The sequence below is a fragment of the Bos indicus x Bos taurus genome, chromosome 10 (assembly GCF_003369695.1).
Source record: "Bos indicus x Bos taurus breed Angus x Brahman F1 hybrid chromosome 10, Bos_hybrid_MaternalHap_v2.0, whole genome shotgun sequence".
Taxonomy (NCBI): Eukaryota; Metazoa; Chordata; class Mammalia; order Artiodactyla; family Bovidae; genus Bos; species Bos indicus x Bos taurus.
Genome location: NC_040085.1, coordinates 9,804,733 through 9,817,964, shown reverse-complemented (window position 1 = coordinate 9,817,964; position 13,232 = coordinate 9,804,733). Strand labels below are relative to the sequence as shown.

The 13,232-nt window shown below is 38.9% G+C and overlaps 1 protein-coding gene and 1 non-coding gene across 3 annotated transcripts in view; one reads left to right on the top strand and one right to left on the bottom strand.

Moving 5' to 3' along the window:
* GLCE (glucuronic acid epimerase) overlaps nucleotides 1-13,232 on the bottom strand; it is a 110,070-nt gene that overhangs the window by 64,834 nt on the left and 32,004 nt on the right. The window lies entirely within an intron of this gene.
* Nucleotides 8,442-8,576, top strand: LOC113900534. Its single transcript, XR_003513173.1, has one exon. It is a non-coding gene; the product is annotated as a small nucleolar RNA SNORA16B/SNORA16A family (small nucleolar RNA).

Sequence of the window (13,232 nt, the reverse complement as noted above, 5' to 3'; positions counted from 1 at the left end):
GATATCTTGAAACAAATGTTACTTACCCAGCATGAATTAGTATTTTCTAGTTACAATGCTTCGTCAGCATCGTTACCAAAAAGTACATGACAGCACCACAGAATGATTATAACCATACTGCAAATTTCACGTTCCTTACAACACGCAATATGAAAGATATACACAGAAATGTGTTATTAAACCAACAAGTGTGTCAAATTCTGACTAACTTTCAAAAGAAAAGTCTTTTGGTTTTAAATCTGGAACCATTTCTTTGCCTCCTGATATTTATATACTTGCACTAAAAGTATTAAAAACAACGTCATAAACAATCTGTTTAACAGTAATTAGAATTTTATCTAGTTAAAACAACAGCAGAGTATGCTACAATACAGATGGCACAAGACTTTCTCCCTGTCTGATCAATGTCAAAAAACTGTTCTCCTATTTCACGATTAAGAAGAATTTTGTCACAGGCTATCTCATTTACAAAACATACACTAGTAAGTGAAGAAAACAACTTTATTGAAAGCCTTTGTTCAGCAGAATTCTTGGCTATTTCTCAATGTAAAGACATCTCTTACTGCCTAGATAAAACCTAGCCAAACACATGATTAAGGAATCAGAATGGACAGAAGTCTATACTATTGATTTCACTCTGGTTCCAAGTCCTTAAGCACACTAATTCCTTATGGAACAGTTCCCAAACTCGGTGCTTTTAAAAATCCCAATGATCAAGTTCCACTGGATAGCAATTAACTCAAAATGTCTGAGGATGGGACAGGCATACGCATAAGTATTTTTAAGGATCCCCTAAATGGTTCCAAAATGGTTTATTACTAGCAATGTGGCATGGTGCAATGCACTTAATGGAATCAGTAGGCCTGGGATCTGGCTCTGGCTCTGCTACCAGCAAGCTCGGGCACATTACTGGATAGCCATTTCCTCATCTGTAGAAAGTTATGGTTGGAAAAATCATTCCTAATATCTGGCATATTACAAATCTAGGATGAGATTCCTTAGTTCTCCTCTAAAAATTAAATTGCCTTGACACTGAAACTATGCAAAAAAAAAACTGAATCCATGATCTGATATTTAGTCTAACTATTACGGGCTTATTTTTGTAAGGAAAGATTATTTTACAGTAAGTTTCAAATTTAGCTATACTTTAATTCCACAGAGTTTGATATATTGCTATATCTATCCAGGTCATAAAATGACATGTGTTGGCAATGACTGGGAAGCCTAAATTATCTCAAAATATAGCTTGCTATTAGACTATTTCTGGAATTCTCATCAAATTATATACTATACATATTCCGATTTTCTTAAATAGCATTCCTGGTTTCATAAATATAAAATGATTTTACCTTTTCACTAAATATTAAGTTACTTCATAAAAGCACATCATTAATGACACCAGGAACATGGGATAAAAGAATCCCTTTGTAGCAAGTTACCATTTGATAGTCTCAAACTGAATTCTCACCATTGGCCAGTGCTCTTACAAATGTGTGCTACCTGTTATGTATGCTTGGGAAAAGGTTAATCCACTCAACACGAGGAGCATTCTACAGTACCAGATCTGAGGCCTGGCTGACAGACTTCCTAGATGCACCTCCAATGATCCCTGCTTCCTGGTATTCACATGCTTGTGTAAGCCCCTACTCCTTTGAGTGTGGGATGGGTTTTGAGATTTCCTTCTCAAGAATAAAATATGGCAAAAGTAATGGGATGTCATCTGTCTGTGATTGCGTTATAAAACTGTGATGCCCTTCTTGCTAGCGTTCTTCTTTACTGGCACTGTTTTTGCCCTCTCATGTGCTTGTTTGAAGGGAGATGCTCTAAAGAGAGGTCCATGTGTAAGGAAGCCTCTGGCCAGCAGCCCAATAGGGAAATGAATTCTGCCAACAACCATGTGAGTGAGCTAGGAAGTGGATCCTTCCACGGCAAGCTTGTAGAGTAATGCAAACCGAGTCAACACATTGATTTCTGTCTTATAAGAGCTTCACCTGGGAAGCTCAGTGGTAAAGAATCTGCCTGCTAACGCAGGAGACTTGGGTTTGATCTCTAGGTTGGGAAGATCCCCTGGAGAAGGAAATGACAACCTACTCCAGTATTCTTGCCTGGAAAATTCCAGGGACAGAGAAGCCTGGTGGGCTACAGTCTGTAGAGTTGCAAAGAGTCGGACAGACAGCATGCACAAGAGACTCACCTAGGCCATTTCTGCATTCCTGGCCCACTGTGAGATAATAGATGTCATTTTGTGCTCAGTTTTGATGTAATTTATTATGCAGCAATAGGTAACTAAGATAGGTTATGTAGCAATGAATAAAAACACTATACTGAAGAAACCAAGAGCTGCATAATGTATAGGTTCAAGGTATTAACAATCTAGTAATGGCTGAGAGACATGTAAATAAATGCAATAATGTATTTTAGGCTCTTTTGACAGAACTGCACATATGGAGGGTATGGTGCAGACATAAAAAAGGTTTTGTGTCAGAAGTAAACAGGCATTAAAGTTTTTTAAAAGGGAGAAGTGTGAGTTCTAAGCATAATAGTAGGAAATACTAATATAATGGTCAGTTTAGGAAACTATAGGTTATCCAGTAAGACTGGAACATAGGGGAAAGAGATGATTATTCATCTCCCAACTTCAAAATTGTACAAACATTGACAGGTAGCATAAGAGTCAAAGAGGTCTCTAGCATTGCATACAGTATAATTTTAGTTACGTTAGTGCAGTAGACTCAAGCTACACTAGACTACATATCATCATTTTATTATGGAATTCTAGCACTAATTATGAATAAACTGGTCCATGTTCCAAGACAGGATGTGGCCAACCCTTCTACTATATGCTGCTGCTGCTGCTGCTAAGTCACTTCAGTCGGTCCGCTGTGTGACCCCATAGACGGCAGCCCACCAGGCTACTCTGTCCCTGGGATTCTCCAGGAAAGAATACTGGAGTGGGTTACCATTTCCTTTGCCAGTGCATAAAAGTGAAATGTGAAAGTGAAGTCGCTCAGTCGTGCCCGACTTAGCGACCCCATGGACTGCAGCCTACCAGGCTCCTCTGTCCATGGGATTTTCCAGGCAAGAGTACTGGAGTGGGTTGCCATTGCCTTCTCCAGTATACTAGATCCCAATTCTCTCCCACTAGATCCTAATTTCCTCCCATTAGACCCCAATTTTCTCTCAAGGAGATTGCTTAGCAATTCTCTCTTCTCTCTGCTGCACTGTCAAATATTCTCTCTCAGACTGCAAGGAGATCCAACCAGTCCATCCTAAAGGAGATCAGTCCTGAGTGTTCATTGGAAGGACTGATGTTGAAGCTGAAACTCCAATACTTTGGCCACCTGATGTGAAGAGCTGACACACTGGAAAAGACCCTGAGGCTGGGAAAGATTGAGGGCAGGAGGAGAAGGGGACAACAGAGGATGAGATGGTTGGATGGCATCACCACCTCAATGGACATGGGTTTGGGTGGACTCCGGGAGTTGGTGATGGACAGGGAGGCCTGGTGTGCTGCGGTTCATGGGGTCACAAAGAGTCGGACACGACTGAGCGACTGAACTGAACCTCGATCATTCTCATTCCACATTTTAAAACAAAAGTAAAAGCCCCTCCCTTAACTCTACATGCTATGTGAGTACAGCTCCCTATTTATAATAAAACTGAAAAGTGTTATCAATACTCATCATCACCATATCTCATTTTCTCTTGTATGCACATCAACTTATGTGGATGTGCCAAACTTGCCCTTATGAAAGTCACCAATGACTTCCATATTGCTAAATACAATGACCAATTCTCAGTCTTCCTCTTACTTACCTACGACCAGCAGCTAAAACAAACAACTTCTTCCTTAAAATACATGGCTCCAAAACACCACATTCTCATTTACTCTCTTTTGCTGATTCCTCATTTCTCTACCCTCTAAATATAGAAATGTTCTAGATCTCTGTCCTTGGACCTCCTGTCCCTTCTATGATACTGTGACTTAGAATAAGAAATACTATATATACTGTATATATATATATATATATATATATATATATATATATATATATATACTTACTTAGTATTGGTCCCTGTTTCTGACATAAAGCTTCTAAAACTCTTGGAATTTTGGAATTTCCTATGAGATGACAGCTATATAAGATATTTTTGTTATGTTAATGAAGTAAGGTGACTAGGAAAACATCTATAGATGGGGGCTAGTTGGGACTATGTGATTAGAGGGCTGGAATTTTCAGTCCTATCCCCTGACCTCCAGGGAGGGTAGAGAGACTGGACATTGGATCAGTCTCCAACTGTCAATAATTTAATCAACTGTGCCCCCTGGTAGGCTGCAGTCCATGGGGTCGCTACGAGTCGGACGCGACTGAGCGACTTCACTTTCACTTTTCACTTTCACACAATGGAGAAGACAGTGGCAACCCACTCCAGTGTTTTTGCCTGGAGAATCCCAGGGACGGCAGAACCTGGTGGGCTGCCGTCTATGGGGTTGCACAGAGTCGGACACGACTGAAGTGACTTAGCAGTAGCAGCAGCAATGAATCCTGCATAAAAATCCAACAGGAGAATTTCAGAGACCTTCCAGGTTGGTGAACACGTGGAGATTTGGGGAAAGTGGCATACTCTGAAGGGACATGGATACACTATGCCCTTACTCCATGCCCTTTCCCCGTACTTGCCCTGTGTATTGCTTCCATCTGACTGTTCCTGAGTTCTATCCTTTTGTAATAAACCAGAAATCTAGTAAATAAAGTTCTTATTTTACTTAATTCTATGATCCAGTCTAGGAAATTAACCAAAGATGAGAGTGTTGGAACCCCTAATCTATAGCTGGTTGGTCAGAAACACAGGTGACAACTTGGGCTTGTAACTGACATCTGAAGTGGGGACAGGAGTAGTCCTGTAGAACTAAGCTCTTAACCTGCAGAATATGATGCTGTCTCAAGATAGTCAATCTTGAGCTGAACTGGAAGACCCCAGCTGGTATCCAAGAATTGCTTGGTGTGGGGGAAAATCTACAGTATGAAACTGAGTGCAGAATACTTCCATCTGTACTCACTCCCTTCATGGGCTCCTCCAGTCTGAGGTCTTTATTACCACCTACAAACTGATGATTCTCAAAATTATTTATAGATAGATAAATAGTCTGTTCCTCTCTCCATAACTGTACTCTAGTACAACCAACTACCTACTCAACATTTTTCACTTGGACATTTCTTTAACATGTTCAAAACCAAACTTCCAATTAATCTCACCACAACCCCACTCACAAACTTGCTCCTCTTCCACAATCTTTCCCACCTTAGTAAATGAAAACACTAAGCTTCTAGTTGGAGAAGGAAATGGCAACCCACTCCAGTACTCTTGCCTTGAAAATCCCATGGACGGAGGAGCTTGGTGCAGGTTACTCTAGCTCAGACCAAAAATCAAGTGTAAGCCCTAGCTTCTCTCTCCTTCTACTTCTTATCTCTTATCTATCAGCAAAACCTCTTGGCTTTACTTTTAATCAAGCATTTATTACCATCTCCACTGCTAGCAAGTTCACTTTTAGTCTCCTAAATGATCTATTTCCGCCTTATCCCTCAATTTGCCCACCAATGGTAATCCTTAAAAAACATAAGACAGGCCATGTGACCACTCTGCTCAAAAGACTCCAATGGTTTCCCTTTTCAAATTAAAAGGTAAAATCTTCACAAAGTTCCACTGAAGTCAAAGTTTTGAAGTCAAAGTTATGTCTATTTTGTTTAATGTTGGAGAGTGTTGTGGATAACAGAGTTTTGTCAAAATAATGCACTGCTCATGGCACTGACATCACCAGATGGTCAATACTGAAATCAGATTGATTATATTCTTTGCAGCCAAAGATGGAGAAGCTGTTTGCAGCCAAAGAAGTCAGCAAAAACAAGACCAGAAGCTGACTGTGGCTCAGATCATGAACGCCTTATTGACAAATTCAGACTTAAACTGAGGAAAGTAGGGAAAACCACTAGACAACTCAGGTATGACCTAAATCAAATCCATTATGATTATACAGTAGAAGTGAGAAATAGATTTAAGGGATTAGATCTGATAGAGTGCCTGAAGAACTATGGATGGAGGTTTGTGACACTGTACAGGCGGCAGTGATCAAGACCATCACCAAGAAAAGGAAATGGAAAAAGTAAAAATGGCTGTCTAAGAAGGCCTTACAAATAGCTGGGGGAAAAAGACAAGCTAAGGGCAAAGGAGGAAAGGAAAAATACACCCATTTGAATGCAGAGTTCCAAAGAAAATCAAGGATATATAAGAAAGCCTTCCTTAGTGATCAATGCAAAGAAACAGAGGAAAACAACAGAATGGGAAAGACTAGAGATTTCTTCAAGAAAATTAGAGATACCAAAGGAACATTTCATGCAAAGATGGGCACACCAAAGAACAGAAACAGTATGGACCTAACAGATATTAGGTAGAAGATATTAAGAAGAGGTGGCAAGAATACACAGAAACATACAAAAAAGATCTTAATGACCCAGATAACCACGATGGTGTGATCACTCACCTAGAGCCAGACATCCTGGAGTCCAAACTCAAGTGGGCCTTAGAAAGCATCACTACGAACAAAGCTAGTAGAAGTGATGGAATTCTAGCTGAGCTATTTCAAGTCCTAAAAGATGATGCTGTGAAAGTGCTACACTCAATATGCCAGCCAATTTGGAAAACTCAGCAGTGGCCACAGGATTGGAAAAGGTCAGTTTTCATTTCAATCCCAAAGGAAGGCAATGCTAAAGAATGTTCAAACTACTGCACAATTGCACTCATCTCATATGCTAGCAAAGTAATGTTCAAAATTCTCCAAGCCAGGCTTCAACAGTATATGAACTAAGAACTTCCATGTGTTCAAACTGGATTTAGAGAAGGCAGAGGAACCAGAGATCAAATTGCCAACAGCCATTGGATCACAGAAAAAAGCCAAGAGAATTCCAGAAAAATATCTACTTTTGCTTTACTGACTAAGCCAAAGCCTTTGATTGTGTGGATCACAACAAAGTGTGAAAAGTTCTTCAAAAGATGGGAATACCAGACCACTTTACCTGCCTCCTGAGAAATCTGTAAGCAGATCAAGAAGCAACTGTTAGAACCAGACATGGAACGATGGAAAATTGGGAAAGGAGTACATCAAGTTCCAAATTAGGAAAGGAGTACATCAAGGCTGTATATTGTCACCCTGCTTATTTAACTTAGATGCAGAGTACATCATGAGAAATGCCAGGCTGGATGAAGCACAAGCTGCAATCAAGATTGCAGAGAGAAATATCAATAACCTCAGATATGCAGATGACATCACCCTTATGGCAAAAGTGAAGGGGAACTTACTTTACTAAAACAGCGTCTTGATGAAGGTCAAAGAGGAAGGTAAAAAAGTCAGCTTAAAACTCAACATTCAGAAAACTAAGATCATGGCATCCAGTCCTATCACTTCATGGCAAATAGACAGGGAAACAGTGGAAACAGTGACAGATTTTATTTTCTTGGGCTCCAAAATCACTGCAGATGGTGACTGCAGCCATGAAATTAAAAGACACTTGCTCCTTGGAAGAAAAGTTCTGACCAACTTAGACAGCATATTAAAAAGCAGAGACATTACTTTGCCAACAAAGGTCCATCTATTCAAGCTATGGTTTTCCAGTAGTTTTGTATGGATGTGAGAGTTGGATCATAGAGAAAGCTGAGCACTGAAGAATTGATGCTTTTGAATTGTGGTGTTGGAGAAGACTCCTGAGAGTCCCTTGGACTTCAAGGAGATCCAACCAGTCCATCCTAAAGGAAATAAGTCCTGAATATTCATTGGAAGGACTGATACTGAAGCTGAAGCTCCAATACTTTGGCCACCTGATGCAAAGAACGGACTCATTAGGAAAGACCCTGATGCTAGGAAAGATTGAAGGCAAGAAGAGAAGGGGACGACAGAGGATGAGATGGTTGGATGACATCACTGACTTGATGGACATGAGTTTGAACGGGCTCCAGACGTTGGTGATGGACAGGGAAGCCTGGCGTGATGCAGTGCACGGAGTTGCAGAGTCGGACATGACTGTGCAACTGAACTGAACTGAGTGTTGTGGAACAGTACCTGGCCATAGTATGCACTGTATACATATTTGTTTAATGAGAGACTAAAGAAACCAAGGAGATTTGCTCACTGATCCATTCTAATACAGGGGAGTAATTTGAGTAACTTCAAAGGTACCAAAATATAATGTTCATATTTCAATCAGTGTGATTACATTGTGGCAGATATAACTCCCTAATTACAGTCATACTGGGCTTATATTAAATTAGTTTGAGTTGCCCATACCACATACTAATTTGGAGAAGGCAATACTAATAAGGAGGGCAAGAGTAGTCCAGAATCATGCTAGACAAAAGGAACAATTAGATTGATTTTAAAAATAACTTCCCGTGGCCCTTATCGAAGCTGCAGCTGCTTCCATATAGCTGCTGTGGTCAAAAAGGAGCCCAAAGTGACAGTTTTCCTTGACGGTCGCCGTTCTGTTTGCTGTAACTGATCTGCAACATTTCTGGAAAAGACAGTTCCCATTGTAAAAAAAATAAAAATAAAAAAATAAAAAAATAAAAAATAAATAAAAATAAAAATAAAAATAACTTCCCATAGATAATCCAAAGTGGAAAAACCATAGAATGTAACTGGTTTGCTGTTTTTAACTTTTTGTTTAAAAAAAAAAAAAAAAAGAATTTACAAAATGTAGGAGTAGAAAAGAGGGTAAGTAAAACTTTCAATCAAATTGTATTAGTAGAAAAAAAAAATTTTTAGGGAGATTTTATAAATTTTCTCACCAGTAACTTGTTGTTTAGTCGCTAAATTGTAAACAACTCTTTTCCAACCCCAGGGATTGTAGCTCACCAGGTTCCTCTATCTTTGGGATTCTCCAGGCAAGAATACTGCAGTGAGTTGCCATCTCATTCTCCAGGGTTTCTTCCCAACCCAGGGATCAAAACCATACCTCCTGCATTGGCAGGCAGATTCTTTACCTCCGAGCCACCTGGGAAGTCCTATAGGTAACTTATAACCTTTACCTAAGACATCATCATATGTTTTCCATCCATTTCCTAACCTATATCTTCTTCATTTTCCTTTTTATAAACTATAGGTGATTAAAAAAATAAACTATTTAGATGAAACTATATTCACATAGTTTCCCAAAGAACAGGACTTAATTGAACTGAGATACAGAAATTTTATAAATATAGTTTTACATTTTTATTTGTAGTGTTTTACACATTTTCCAAAATGCTTTCACATCTTTATTTATGATCTTCATACTGACAAGTATAATAAGCAGACAGATATTATCACAACTTCTCCCACATACTTACACTTTTTACAGATGGAAAAAATTTTGAGTCTCAAAGAGATTAACTGACTTGCTCAAGGTCACAAAGCTATAAGTGGCTCAACCTTGACTAAACTCAGTTCTTTCAAATCTAAGTTTTCTATCATAATGATGCATTATGTCACTCAATAATTAAAGAAAGGTACCACTGCGTAAGTCTATAAAGACTTGACTGTAAAAGCATCTTCCTTCAAGATTGGGGATTTTTACATTCCAATCTATTATAAAAGTGCTTTGAAGATGGTACAAATGTACTAACGTTCTTGGAGAGAAAAAAAGGAAAAAAAAAACAAGAAATCAATAATAATCCTAAATAATAAAATTTAGGATCCAAAGCAGTAGTAACATGATACTGTTTATTCTGTGCATACAAGTTCAATGTTTGAGAATCTCTGAACCATCAAATAGATACCTAAGACCACTGCACCAGACAGGAAGCCATTTAACAGAGGCCATTTCAGGTAAAATCACTTACTATCACTATAACTCACACTAGATTCATATCTGACTAACCCTAGAAATCTGGACTGAAAAACATAAGAATGAATGTTTTTTGCCTTCTCTCCAAGGCTGAGCTCAGTTTCAGATAAACAAACGGCCCCATGACTCATTTCACCTGTATTTCTTTCTGGTCTTCTCTAATATTCCAAGACGAAGAAAAAGGAATTCCTTTTACATTTCAGCTGTACCATAAAGCAATCCAACAATGGGTCAAGAGTCAAAAGAACGCAAAAAGAGTACATTCCATGTGAGATCAAAAGCTTTATTTTTCTCATCATCAGAGCGTAACTGTGTCTCTGGCCCTGATTAAAATTCTCCTACTAGAAACAGGACTCATTTCTGAAGCCAAGACAGGCTGACTTGGAACTCTCAAACTGCAAATAAGGTTGCAAGCCCAGTGGGTAATGGCACACATGGAACTAACAGAATCTGGCCCAGGTGGGGAGAGCCATCCATTTCAAGGGCCAGGACAGACTAGCCTAAAAACACGCAATCCTTCAGTATACATGGTTGGCTCTATGGAACAGTATTTGCCACCTCAGATACTCTTTTCTTTCTCCCATTTCTCAGCCAATCCTGAGGAACTGACATGTTACATTAGACTTTATTACAGTTCCTTCAAGAAAATAAGTGGCTGGAGAGAAGTTAAAATAATTATGAAGATAAAAAAAAAAAAAAACCTGAAACCTACACTAAAGGAAATACATGATATAGACTTAATAGTGATTTTGAACCAAGGTCCTAGGTAATGAAAATGATCTTTGTCTGGAATATGCCCTGTAAAGCCTAAAATAAAGTGAAGAAAGCAAAGTATGCAGGGGCACAAAATTTAAGGTGGCACTGATTCCAAAGGCTGTTCAAGTGTAAGGCTGGCACCTGAGTGTGAGTGCCTCCATACATTTTGTACCCTAAATGCCCCACTTGCCTCACTCTATTTAGAGCCCCGATCCACTATGAGAGATACATATAATCATCAAAGGCATAGCAGATATTGTGATTACAGCAAGAACCTGAGCAGAATTTGAAGTCTGAGATCCTGATCACATTCATCATGGTTATCTTCTGAGCACAGTAAGAAAAGAATAGGAGAGGCTTGACATTTTTGCGTATATTCTGAAATAAAGTTGCCTTAGAAAAAGGAAAAGCTTATAGTGAAAACGTAAAAGTTTAGTGCTTACAGGGAGATTTCCATTTTGGATATGAAAAAAGGATCTGAAATTACCCTTCTGGGTAAACAACTAGAAATTATAAAAAATATTGAAAACAATTATTTTCTGATGCTGAACAAAGGCATACTGCAATCTCAGACTACTGCGCTAAAAGGGCAGTAAATGAGAGAGTCCTTCAGCTTTCTGCCTGAAAGTGGGCTCTTTACCACTAGCGCCACCTGAGAAGCCATGGACCGTAGCCCACCAGGCTCCTCTTTCCATGGAATTCTCCAGGCAATACTGGTGTGTGTTGCCATATCCTTCTCCAGGGGATCTTCCCAATCTAGGTTTCCTGCATTGCAGGCAGATTCTTTATCATCTTAGCCACCAGGGAAGCCTACAAAAGATTAGCAAACTAAAAGATACAGGAAAAAAACTACTCACAAAAAGTAGATAAAGGGGAAAAAAAGACAGCCCTTTCCCCCAAAGGAACAGTCGCAGTAACTTATGGGACAGTAAGCAATCTAACACGTTTAACTGAAGCATGAAGACAAAAGAGGTAGGGCAGCTCTGGAAAAAATAATGGCAGAGAAAATGTCAACTTGTGAAAATCACAAACACATTTCCAAGAGTTCAAGGAATTCACATACAATAAAGCTAAGAATCATCACAGATTTCTCCTCAAAAGGTCTGCAAAACCAGAAGACAACAAAATGTTCTACGTGACTCTACTGGGAGAACAATCCTGGAAGCTTGTGTTTTGTTTTCTCCAGACTTTATCCATGGACTTTTGAGCGCCGAAAAATTGATGCTTTTGAACTGTGGTGTTGGAGAAGACTCTTGGGAGTCCCTTGGACTGCAAGAAGATCAAACCAGTCCATTCTAAAAGAGATCAGTCCTGGGTGTTCTTTGGAAGGAATGATGCTAAAGCTGAAACTCCAGTAGTTTGGCCACCTCATGCGAAGAGTTGACTCACTGGACAAGACTCTGATGCTGGGAGGGATTGGGGGCAGGAGGAGAAGGGGACGACAGAGGATGAGATGGCTGGATGGCATCACTGACTCGATGGATGTGAGTCTGAGTGAACTCCTGGAGTTGGTGATGGACAGGGAGGCCTGGCGTGCTGCGATCCATGGGGTCGCAAAGAGTTGGACACGACTGAGCGACTGAACTGAACTGAATCTGGCTTTACATCTTTTCACTATAATAAATCCTGAGTACAACTATATGTTCGGTCCTGAGAATCCTCCTGGTGAACCACCACACCGAAGGCAGTCCTGGAGACTCCTGACACACTAAAATTAAGTACCTAGCTAAAACATCTTTCTGCAGTGTTGATGAAATACTTTTTCAGACAAAGAAAAGATGAAAGAATTTGTCACCAGCAGACATGGACAATAAAAAATGCTGAGGAAGAATTTTTGCATAAGAAAAATGATAGTAGACAAAAATGTGACTCTATACAAAGGAATGAAGAGCACTTAAATGAGCAAATTTGTGAATAAATGTTCATTTTCTTTCTTATTTTTAAAGGCAACTACCTCAAAACAAAAGGTGAATGATACCAATTGAAGAAGCACAAATGCTTTGTTTCACCAAGAGTAATAAGATAAAAAGAGAAACTATATTTAATACTCTACAATTTATTAACATATTCAAGTTCAATATGTATATTAACTAAGACATGATAAATATATTAGTTATTTTAAAAGTCAAATTCCTTAGGATCATCTTAACTGCATTCAACTCCAAATACAAAGTTTTGATTTTTAAAGTTCTCAGTAATGATATGTGACATCTCCTTTAGTAATAACAACAGAGTTCCACCCACATTTCTGTGTGAAACCTCAGAGTTTTTATCAAGAAAGGAAGACAACAAAGTTCATATGAGAAAACAGTCAATAATTGGAGTAAATAAATATATCCTTCATACCCTCCAAGCCACATAAAGCACTTTAGTTTACAATTGTACTCCATAGTTAGTATCTTCAAAAACATCTTTGACTCAAAAAACCATAGCAAAAATTTGAAGTAAAAAAATTCTGGGGAATACTTACTTGAAAAGTAGTGGTAGGATACACTAGGTAGAATCAAGTATTCAAATAGCTATTCTATGATAATACCTATTTTATCCATTAAGCATCTAATTTGAAAACAGTTATACCCATCCCCTGGGATTCCCAGGTAG